General features: G+C 43.0%; 1 non-coding gene across 1 annotated transcript; it reads right to left on the minus strand.

Annotated features, from left to right (window-relative positions):
* Positions 1-9,462: 9,462 nt before the first annotated feature.
* On the minus strand, positions 9,463-9,537 carry Trnas-cga. The gene has a single exon. It is a non-coding gene; the product is annotated as a tRNA-Ser (tRNA).
* Between the last annotated feature and the right edge of the window lie 286 nt (positions 9,538-9,823).

The following is a 9,823-nucleotide window of genomic DNA, read 5'->3' on the forward strand; positions in this document are numbered from 1 at the left end:
TAATACCAGATAAAATAAAATGTTTATGAATCCTAAAAAGATGTCAAGCTATAAGTTTACGTAAACGCGGTGTACAATTTAACACAGGAGTTAGCTTAATTTTTCAAGGAACTCCTCAGTAGGATAGAAGGAGTGACCCATGACGAAACTATTCACTTTGGATTTGAAAACGCGTAGATAACTGCTAAGATTTTCGAATCCTTGTGGTAGCTTATTGAAAATGAATGCGTACGAATATTGAAGCTACCTGCACAAGAGTAAAGGAAGTACTATCCAAATGCAGGTTGGATTTCAGAGTGAAAGGTGCTAATTCAATTCTTGGGAATAACCTGATAATGTTAACAAAAAACTACATTAATGAATATATGTATTGGGAGGCCAATCTCAAATATCCTGACTGATGGACAGGGGTCGACAAGAGGTTCGCGAACTTACACCACTTATTGCCGGAACCATCCGTTTCTGAGCTATAAATCCCCATTGAGAATGGAAAGACTTACCCCAAAATACAGTAGCATGAGCGAATGAAAATAAGCAAGGTAGCCTACTTTTCGAGTAGAACTATCACTTACTTGAGTTTTAGTAGTAAAATTGGCAGCATTAAGTCTTTGAACAAGATCCTGAACCGGGGCTTTCCACGACATTTAGAAACGTCCCCTTAGAAAAATTATGATTACTGTACTGGTAAACTTCTACGTTATTTGATACAAAGACAGCTGAGTAAAACTGAACGTACTCAGACAGTTCTCTCTTTACTTATTCTGAACATCACTAAACTGCCACACAAAATTTTTTTAGCGCAATGCAATCTGACTTTCAGTAATACCTACAAAAGGAATGGCCCTGACTGACAATAACCTATATCTTTCACGAATCACTTACCTCACAAAAATCTTCGTTACTCGAACTACTGCAATACAGCGAACGCCAATACGATTGCGTTGCGCTAAAAAAAATATTGTGTGTCAGTTTCGTGATGATCAGAATAAGTAAAGAGGGAAATGTCTGAGTACGTTCAGTTTTGCTCAGCTGTTTGAAAATCAAATAACGTAAGAGGTTTATCAGCACAGTCATTTATAATTTTTCTAAGGGAACGTTTCAAGATTACTATCCATCTGAAAACTTACACACGTGAACTGTTCAGTTTCGCTAATCATACACCCATTCTGTGAAATTAAGAGGTCTGGTTTTGTGGAACTGTGTGTTGGAAACTGTAAAAACTGAGTGTTACTGTGATTTAGCGTTAGTTTATTTTCTACGAGCCATGAAATGTCTGTGGTCGGTACTGTCTTGCTGGAAACAAGACCATTTCAAGTGCACCATTCCTCAGCGCCGAGGGTGTCGTCTGTCCTCTCGGTCTCTATTCCCGTGGCTTCGTCGATATCCTGTACGGCATTGAATACTGCTTCATTAATCCATCGATTCTATATTCCCGTAGCAGCCGTGGAATCCCGACTGATACGAACAGCAAATATCACTGAACGGTAAACCACAGCGTCGACAGTTCGTGATATTTGTGGCTGTCGAATTCCTATACGTCCTGGTTGAAGTTTCTCCTTCTACATGAGGCTTAACGCGATGTTCTCACAAACAACCAGACTTAAAATTCGACTTCTGAACGAGGACCTGCGGCGGCTCTGTGCGTTGCGAAGTTCCACACACCTTGTGGTGAATTTCTTTTCATACACGCGCCTTCTTAAAGTTACTGAAATGCACTTCTCAGCCAGAAAAAGCTATAGAAAAAACAGCTGTACACCTCGTAATCACATGTCGCACTAAAAATTGTTATGTCGGTGGAAGGAATAATTAAATGAAAGTATTTATATACCTAAAATTTCACACTATTACGATTAGCTTGAATACATCAGTCAATACCAAACCTTATTGTAAGCTGTACAAAGTCTGAAAAGTCCACACGCACACATCATTCATGGCCGTAGCCAGTTTAAGGTAATTATGAATTATCCTTCACAGAACGTTTGGAAACAGATTGTTTCTTTTAGAATTGCTCGCTCAAATGTTGCTATTAAGAGTCTCAAGCAACACAATGTTCAAGTTCGCGAGTAAGCAACACGCCACGCTGGATTTAGTTATTTTAAGTGTCACCAAAAGTTCCGAATTTCACACTTTATGGCACTTCTAACATTTTGTTACCGGAATATCACGGTATTAATAATTCTCATCAGAGCACATATCGGTAGGTCTGAGATCCAAGCACCTACTCTACTCATCTCTATACAAAAGAAGTTTGTAGTTCCCAAAATACGCGCGAATACGCTAATTTCTGATTGGCAGAGAAATATCGCAGACAATCAACAATCAGAATCCACCTTGCTCAATACCACGCATATATACAGAACCAATCAAAATTTTTCACTGAATCAGAACAGTAGATTACCATAAATAAATTTTGAAAATCCACAAATATAAAACTGATTCCCTCTTAACAAAACTACTTTACCGAAATCATAATCTCATTTAACTAGTACCATAAACTGACTAAATAGTTTATAACAAATTCCCCTGTACGTATGACTAACACGCGCGTCATTCTCGAACACTCTTCACGTGACCAATTACTTCAGTGCATACTATACAACTTTAGAGAAAACAGTATCTCGAACCGCGCGACCGCTACGGTCTCAGGTTCGAGTCCTGCCTCGGCCATGGATGGGTGTGCTGTTCTTAGGTTGGTTAGGTTTAAGTAGTTCTAAGTTCTGGAGGACTGATGACCTCCGATGTTAAGTCCCATAGTGCTCAGAGTCATTTGAACTATTTGCACCAGAAAACAGTACTTCACATTCACACCTTCACTCACACTCATAAAACAAACAGAACTGCAAATAAAAATGACAGTATTTTGACTGCAACAGGAACAGTGACCGTAGTGAGACACCACCAGATCGCATAGAAACTGCATACACACCGGCACCTGACGCCCCCTGTCCTGTATGTGACTCATACTGCACGGCATTTCAAAGATTTCCGATCTCCACAGGCACGATGTAAAGGCGCTACGCCTCAGAGCCGCTGCATAGTCTTTCCTTGTATACAGAAGGTAGATGTCGTTACCCACACCGATTTAGTGCACGCTGTCCATATGAAACCTCCCTGGTTTCCAAATCCACTAGAAAAAACTATGAGACATACGCACTTGCAATTTGAGACAACACCCAAAAAAATTCAAAAAGTTTTATTCAAAAAATTAATACTCTTTATAATTATAATTACTACAATAATTAAAATTTTGTTTTACAGTAGGATTAATCAGAGCAGTAATATTATTATTATTATCATTATTACTGTTATTACAAGGAAAACGAAACGCTCTGACAAAAAAAAAGGAAAGGATTGGCGTAGCTGGTTTTCGTGGTCAGTCATTAATAGGGTGATGTTAGACCGCATATCGGTAATAAATATTTGTATAGCCTGTGCTGATGTGCATAAAAATGCGTACAGCAAATTGTAATCGGAATACGTAAACCATGAAATGACAATGAAGGCAGCTTTTATGAGTGATCATGCAAATTTGTATACGTTGCTACAATGGCGACTGATTAATTGCATCACCTCAGCAAGACTTCCACATTGTCTCGTCCGAGAAATTCTGAAACAGAGAAATGCGGGTTAGGACAAGGTAGATATGAGAGCCTTGTTTTAAATAATAACGTTTTCAAGTTTAACGCATATATTGTCATAAAAGATACAAACATGGAAAAATACCGCACCTCCTCTCAAAGGGTGCGTCTATGACGGAGGCTAACACAGAACAAGAATGAGGGAGAGAATATGCTCGCTAAAGGAGCTAGAGTCATTTGTTTCACGGATTGTTATTAAAGCTGCGTCGTTCCATCTGTGGAGCGGTCGATTGTTCAGATAATTTAGGATCCAGTTAATTTATGAAAAAGGAGTATCTTATCTCCTACATGGGCTCATTTGGCATCCCGTAAAACATCTAGACAATACCACGTGCGCGCAAGCATGCTGTGGTGATGGACGCTACGGCATCCACAATTCTGCGGAAACTGCTAACGTCACGTACAGGCGACTCATACAGAATGTCTTTCACATAATCCCACAGGAAGAAATCCAGAGAAGTTGCGGCCGGAGATCACGGTGGCCACTTGGTTAGTCTATCACGTTGAGGAAATGTTCGCTTCGCTCCAAGAAGTCACAGACACGTAAACTCCTGTGCGGTGGTACCCTGGTCTACGGAAAAATTACTTTTGGCTGAAGGGCAAGAAGCTAACGAACAGCAAATTGTTCTAGCATGTCCAGATAAACCGTCCCTGTTACTGTTTGTTCGACGAATAAATATGGTGCAATTATGCTCTCTTTGCTCAGCGCACACCACACATTCGCCTTTTAGCTGACTCTGACATGTTTCGGGACGGTGAGAGAAGAGGCAATTCGAGTGTTGATCCGATTAACGTTGCTGCACGTGTGGAAGGTTCCTTCGTCAGAGACAACATTTCCTAGGTAGCCAGAGTTTTGCCAATTACGGTCGAACTTCGCAATAACAATATCATGGCGAAGCTGTAATTTTTTCGCTTCATTGATTGTACAATTTGAAATCCGTCATCGTGCAAGCGAAGTAGTTTATGCAGCATGTTGTGAACTGTTTCGGAAACGATGTTTAGCTCTCTGCAAACTGTACTTCATGGAAGATCTCTCTGATCCGCTCTATCATTTCACCAGACTTACGTTTTCTGCGAGTACCCGACTGTTCGTCTACACTTCCAGTGGCTAGGAGCTTGTTGTGTCTAGTTGGTTGGCTGATTCGGTGTAGGGGTCCAAACAGCTAGGTCATCTGTCTGATCGGATTAAGGAAGGATGGGGAACGAAGTCGGCCGTGCCCTTCCACAGAAATCATCCCGGCATTTACCTGAAGCGACTTAAGGAAATCAGCCTAAATCAGGATGGCTAGGAGCATGTTGTATCTAGTTGGTTGGTTGAATCGGTGAAGGGGACCAAACAGAGAGGTCATCGGTCAGATGGGATTAAGGAAGGCCGTGCCCTTCCACAGAAACCATCCCGGCATTCACTTGAAGCGATTTAGGGAAATCAGCCTAAATCAGGATGGCTAGGAGCATGTTGTGTCTAGTTGGTTGGTTGAATCGGTGTAGGGGACCAAACAGTGAGGTCATCGGTCTGATCGGATTAAGGAAGGCCGTGCCCTCCCACAGAAACCATCCCGGCATTCACTTGAAGCGATTTAGGGAAATCAGCCTAAACCAGGATGTCTAGAAGCATGTTGTATCTAGTTGGTTGGTTGAATCGGTGTAGGGTACCAAACAGAGAGGTCATCGGTCTGATCGGATTAAGGAAGGCCGTGCCCTTCCACAGAAACCATCCCGGCATTCACCTGAAGCGATTTAGGGAAATCAGCCTAAATTAGGGTGGCTAGGAGCATGTTGTGTCTAGTTGGTTGGCTGAATCGGTGAAGGGGACCAAACAGAGAGGTCATCGGTCAGATGGGATTAAGGAAGGCCGTGCCCTTCCACAGAAACCATCCCGGCATTCACCTGAAGCGATTTAGGGAAATCAGCCTAAATTAGGATGGCTAGGAGCATGTTGTATCTAGTCGGTTGGTGTAATCGGTGCAGGGGACCAAACAGAGATGTCATCGGTCTGATCGGATTAAGGAAGGCCGTGCCCTTCCACAGAAACCATCCTGGCATTCACCTGAAGCGATTTAGGGAAATCAGCCTAAATTAGGATGGCTAGGAGCATGTTGTGTCTAGTTGGTTGGTTGAATCGGTGTAGGGGACCAAACACAGAGGTCATCTGTCTGATCGGATTAAGGAAGGCCGTGCCCTTCCACAGAAACCATCCCGGCATTCACCTGAAGCGGTTTAGGGAAATCAGCCTAAATTAGGATGGCTAGGAGCATGTTGTATCTAGTTGGTTGGTTGAATCGGTGTAGGGGACCAAACAGAGAGGTCATCGGTCTGATCGGATTAAGGAAGGCCGTGCCCTTCCACAGAAACCATCCCGGCATTCACCTGAAGCGATTTAGGGAAATCAGCCTAAATTAGGATCGCTAGGAGCATGTTGTATCTAGTTGGTTGGTTGAATCGGTGTAGGGGACCAAACACAGAGGTCATCTGTCTGATCAGATTAAGGAAGGCCGTGCCCTTCCACAGAAACCATCCCGGCATTCACCTGAAGCGGTTTAGGGAAATCAGCCTAAATTAGGATGGCTAGGAGCATGTTGTATCTAGTTGGTTGGTTGAATCGGTGTAGGGGACCAAACACAGAGGTCATCGGTCTGATTGGATTAAGGAAGGCCGTGCCCTTCCACAGAAACCATCCCGGCATTCACCTGAAGCGATTTAGGGAAATCAGCCTAAATTAGGATGGCTAGGAGCATGTTGTGTCTAGATGGGTGGTTCAATCGGTGTAGGGGACCAAACAGAGAGGTCATCGGTCTGATCGAATTAAGGAAGGCCGTGTCCTTCTACAGAAACCATCACGGCATTTACATGAAGCGATTTAGGGAAATCAGCCTAAATCAGGATGGCTAGGAGCATGTTGTGTCTAGATGGGTGGTTCAATCGGTGTAGGGGACCAAACAGAGAGGTCATCGGTCTGATCGGATTAAGGAAGGCCATGCCCTTCCACAGAAACCATCTCGGCATTTACCTGAAGCGATTTAGGGAAATCAGCCTAAATTAGGATGGCCGGATGCGGGTTTGAAACGTCGTCATCCAGAATGTGAGTCGAGTGCACTATCTACTGCTCCACCTCCCTCGGTTTTGTGTCAAGTCTTAGTAGTCTTAACGTCTGGTGTCTCTCTTTCAATTCTTTGGAAGGCAGTGGGTGATTTCGTTTCCGCATATCACATCATGCATTGGCTTGAGGTGTAGTGATCTCTGGTAATTATTTACCACCTGAATCAAAACTCAAGAAAGAGTTTGGAAAAAAATCTACGTATTAGTTTTTGACTTGCTTTACTTTAGTGATACAACAAATCACAAGTACCTACGCCTCATAGTTTTGTTTAATTGCACTTGGAAATCAGGGAGGTTTCACCTGGACATCCTGTACTTGTCATCTGCATATCGAAGCATGTAATACTCTTCCTGCCAATCTAACGAGTATTACATGCCGCCTCGATGGTGTTGCCAGTTTACTGGCCATCAGTGTTGATCGGCGCATCTGAAAAGCGCTTTCTTTAACACTAGAAGTACCGCACTTCGCCGTACCCCAATGACCCACAGAAGAAAACCACCGTTCTATTAGTAGTCGGGTGGTGTTTCGAGTGTCTTTATGTTGACAATACGCCTTTACAATGAATAGTACACTGTCAAACATAAATTTTCAGAAGTAAACTTTTTTTTGTTTTAAATTTTACAGAAAAAAATCTCACAATCTTTCATCAACCGTCGTTAAAACAAGTAAGTGAAACAATGTTATAATGTTTTTCTTAGTAAAAAGATTGAAGCAGAATCAAAACATATTGCTTAAATGAGAGTATTAATAGTATTTTTACTTTTATTGAAAAATAAGAAAGATTCTAAAATGTAGCAGGCGACAAAAATGCTCTGCGTGTTTTCTTGGTTATTGCAATCAAGGAACTAAAACATAAGAAAAAATAACTTCCGCCTATAATTATAAATATTTGGAAGTATTTAAGAACAAGGACTTGACAGAATTGCCTAAGCTTGGATTCAGACATTCGACAAGAGTTTTTGCTCGGCAGCTTTTGCACGCATACTTGCACTTGAAACATATGCTTGATGTTTTATTCTCCTTTGTTGTTTTGCTGTTTGGAGGAAACCTGAATTTGACAAGACCTTCTACTTCCATTGGCCAGTGCTGGTATCGAGTGCCTGGATGGGGAGAATGACTTCTCTGTGCAGTTTGTAAGAGTCAGCAAGCTCATCTGCGACTCTGAGGATAAAATCCCGACGTGAAACCTTCTTAGAGGTAAATAAGTTAAAAATTGTGTGAGCATTGATTGTGGCAAGGCCGAGAATGTTGTAAAAGACACGCACAGGTCGTCGGTGGGTGCCAGCTCGGACACTGTAGTGTCTAGCCGTTTGGTCAACTTATCGACACCGTCCTTAGTTTCATTAGAAAACTTCACAGTTTCTGGAAGTTTCTTCTCAGTATTCTCATTCATCTGACACCCAGCATCCATGTTACTCAGTATACGGATATTTGGAAACTTGTGGCAAGGATTATGGGACCAAACTGCTGAGGTCATCGGTCCCTCGGCTTACGCACTACTTAATCTAACTTAAACTAACTTACTCTAAGGACAACACACACACCCATGCCCGATGGAGAACACGAACCTCCAACGGAGGGAGCAACGTGAACCGTGGCAAGACGGCTTAGACCGCACGACTACCCCGCGCGGCTATACGGATACTTTTTTTCTTTTTCCCTTGGTAAGCTGTGAGGAGATTGTAGCCTGACTTGCTTACAATGCATCGTCCCACTTCGCGCTGCACGAAGGACCTGCTTGAGTGATCTCAGAAGAGCACCAACTAAACTTGTTCCTTATTGTTTCAGCTCATCTGCCAGTTTCAAGGAGTTGAAGAAGTTGTCAGTCGTGACGACCCGTAAGGGTGACGCCCCTGACATCTGCTGTCGTGTAAGAGAACCGTTAGCATGTCCCAGACAGGGGACGGGGGGATTCCTCACTGTATAATATATTATTCTGTAGCTTCCCCTCCGTAGGTCTGCATGACGCCTGTCTATAGAAAACAGAAAGCCGCGCTGATATAAAGTATCATGCGACCTCCTGATACTTACTGTTTCACGTTCTTTTTGCCCCAAAGTATTGTAATATTCTCTAACATCTGGTGAATAACGTCGAGGCACGCCCAGAAACTATTTAGTGTCTGAAAACTGGTGTTACTGATATCAAATTGCTTTAAAATGCGTATGGGTCAAAAATTACCCACATGGTACTACTGGTATAACAGGTAAATTTTTCATACTTCTAGGTGAGATACGTGGATGAAATTTTGGTGAGTTGTACAACCCTATAAATGATGAAAAGTCACGGTAGCGTTTGGTCCTGCGATGATTATGGGGAGCTACGGCCCTCGAAAAACCATCGCGAGTCACAAATGACCCACTCGGTGCATCTAGTGTTAAGAAATGAGTTCTCGTGATATGGTCCTCACGAAAAAGTTTCCAGAAGTGTACGTCTGAAGCACATTATTCTGTGGAAGTGACACGTGAATCTTACGGTGTCCTGAGCAGACCAAGTCGAAAGCATTTGATGCATTTCGATATGGAAAACTGTTAAAAATTGAATGGGCAGTTGAATTACGGTATCAAGGGAAGATGTCTACTTAAGACGCTGACCAAAGAAAGGAATAGGTCATTGGGACATGTGCTGCGACATTCAAGAACAGTTATCGTGGCACTGAAAGGAGCATCTGAGTGAAAAACAGTGCGGACAGGTAAAGACTAAGAAACTTCCTGGCAGATTAAAACTGTGTGCCGGACCGAGACTTGAACTCGGGACCTTTGCCTTTCGCGGGCAAATGCTCTACCAACTGAGCCACCCAAGCACGACTCACGCCCCGTCCTCACAGCTGTACTTCTGCCAGTACCTCGTCTCCTACCTTCCAAACTTTACAGAAGCTCTCCTGCGAACCATGTAGAACTAGCACTCCTGAAAGAAAGGATATTGCGGAGACATGACTTAGCCGTGGCTTAGTCGTGCTTGGGTAGCTCAGTTGGCAGAGCACTTGCCCGCGAAAGGCAAAGGTCCCGAGTTCGAGTCTCGGTCCGGCACACAGTTTTAATCTGCCAGGAAGTTTCATATCAGCGCACACTCCGCTGTAGAGTGAAAATT

The sequence above is a fragment of the Schistocerca piceifrons genome, chromosome 2 (assembly GCF_021461385.2).
Source record: "Schistocerca piceifrons isolate TAMUIC-IGC-003096 chromosome 2, iqSchPice1.1, whole genome shotgun sequence".
Classification (NCBI taxonomy): domain Eukaryota; kingdom Metazoa; phylum Arthropoda; class Insecta; order Orthoptera; family Acrididae; genus Schistocerca; species Schistocerca piceifrons.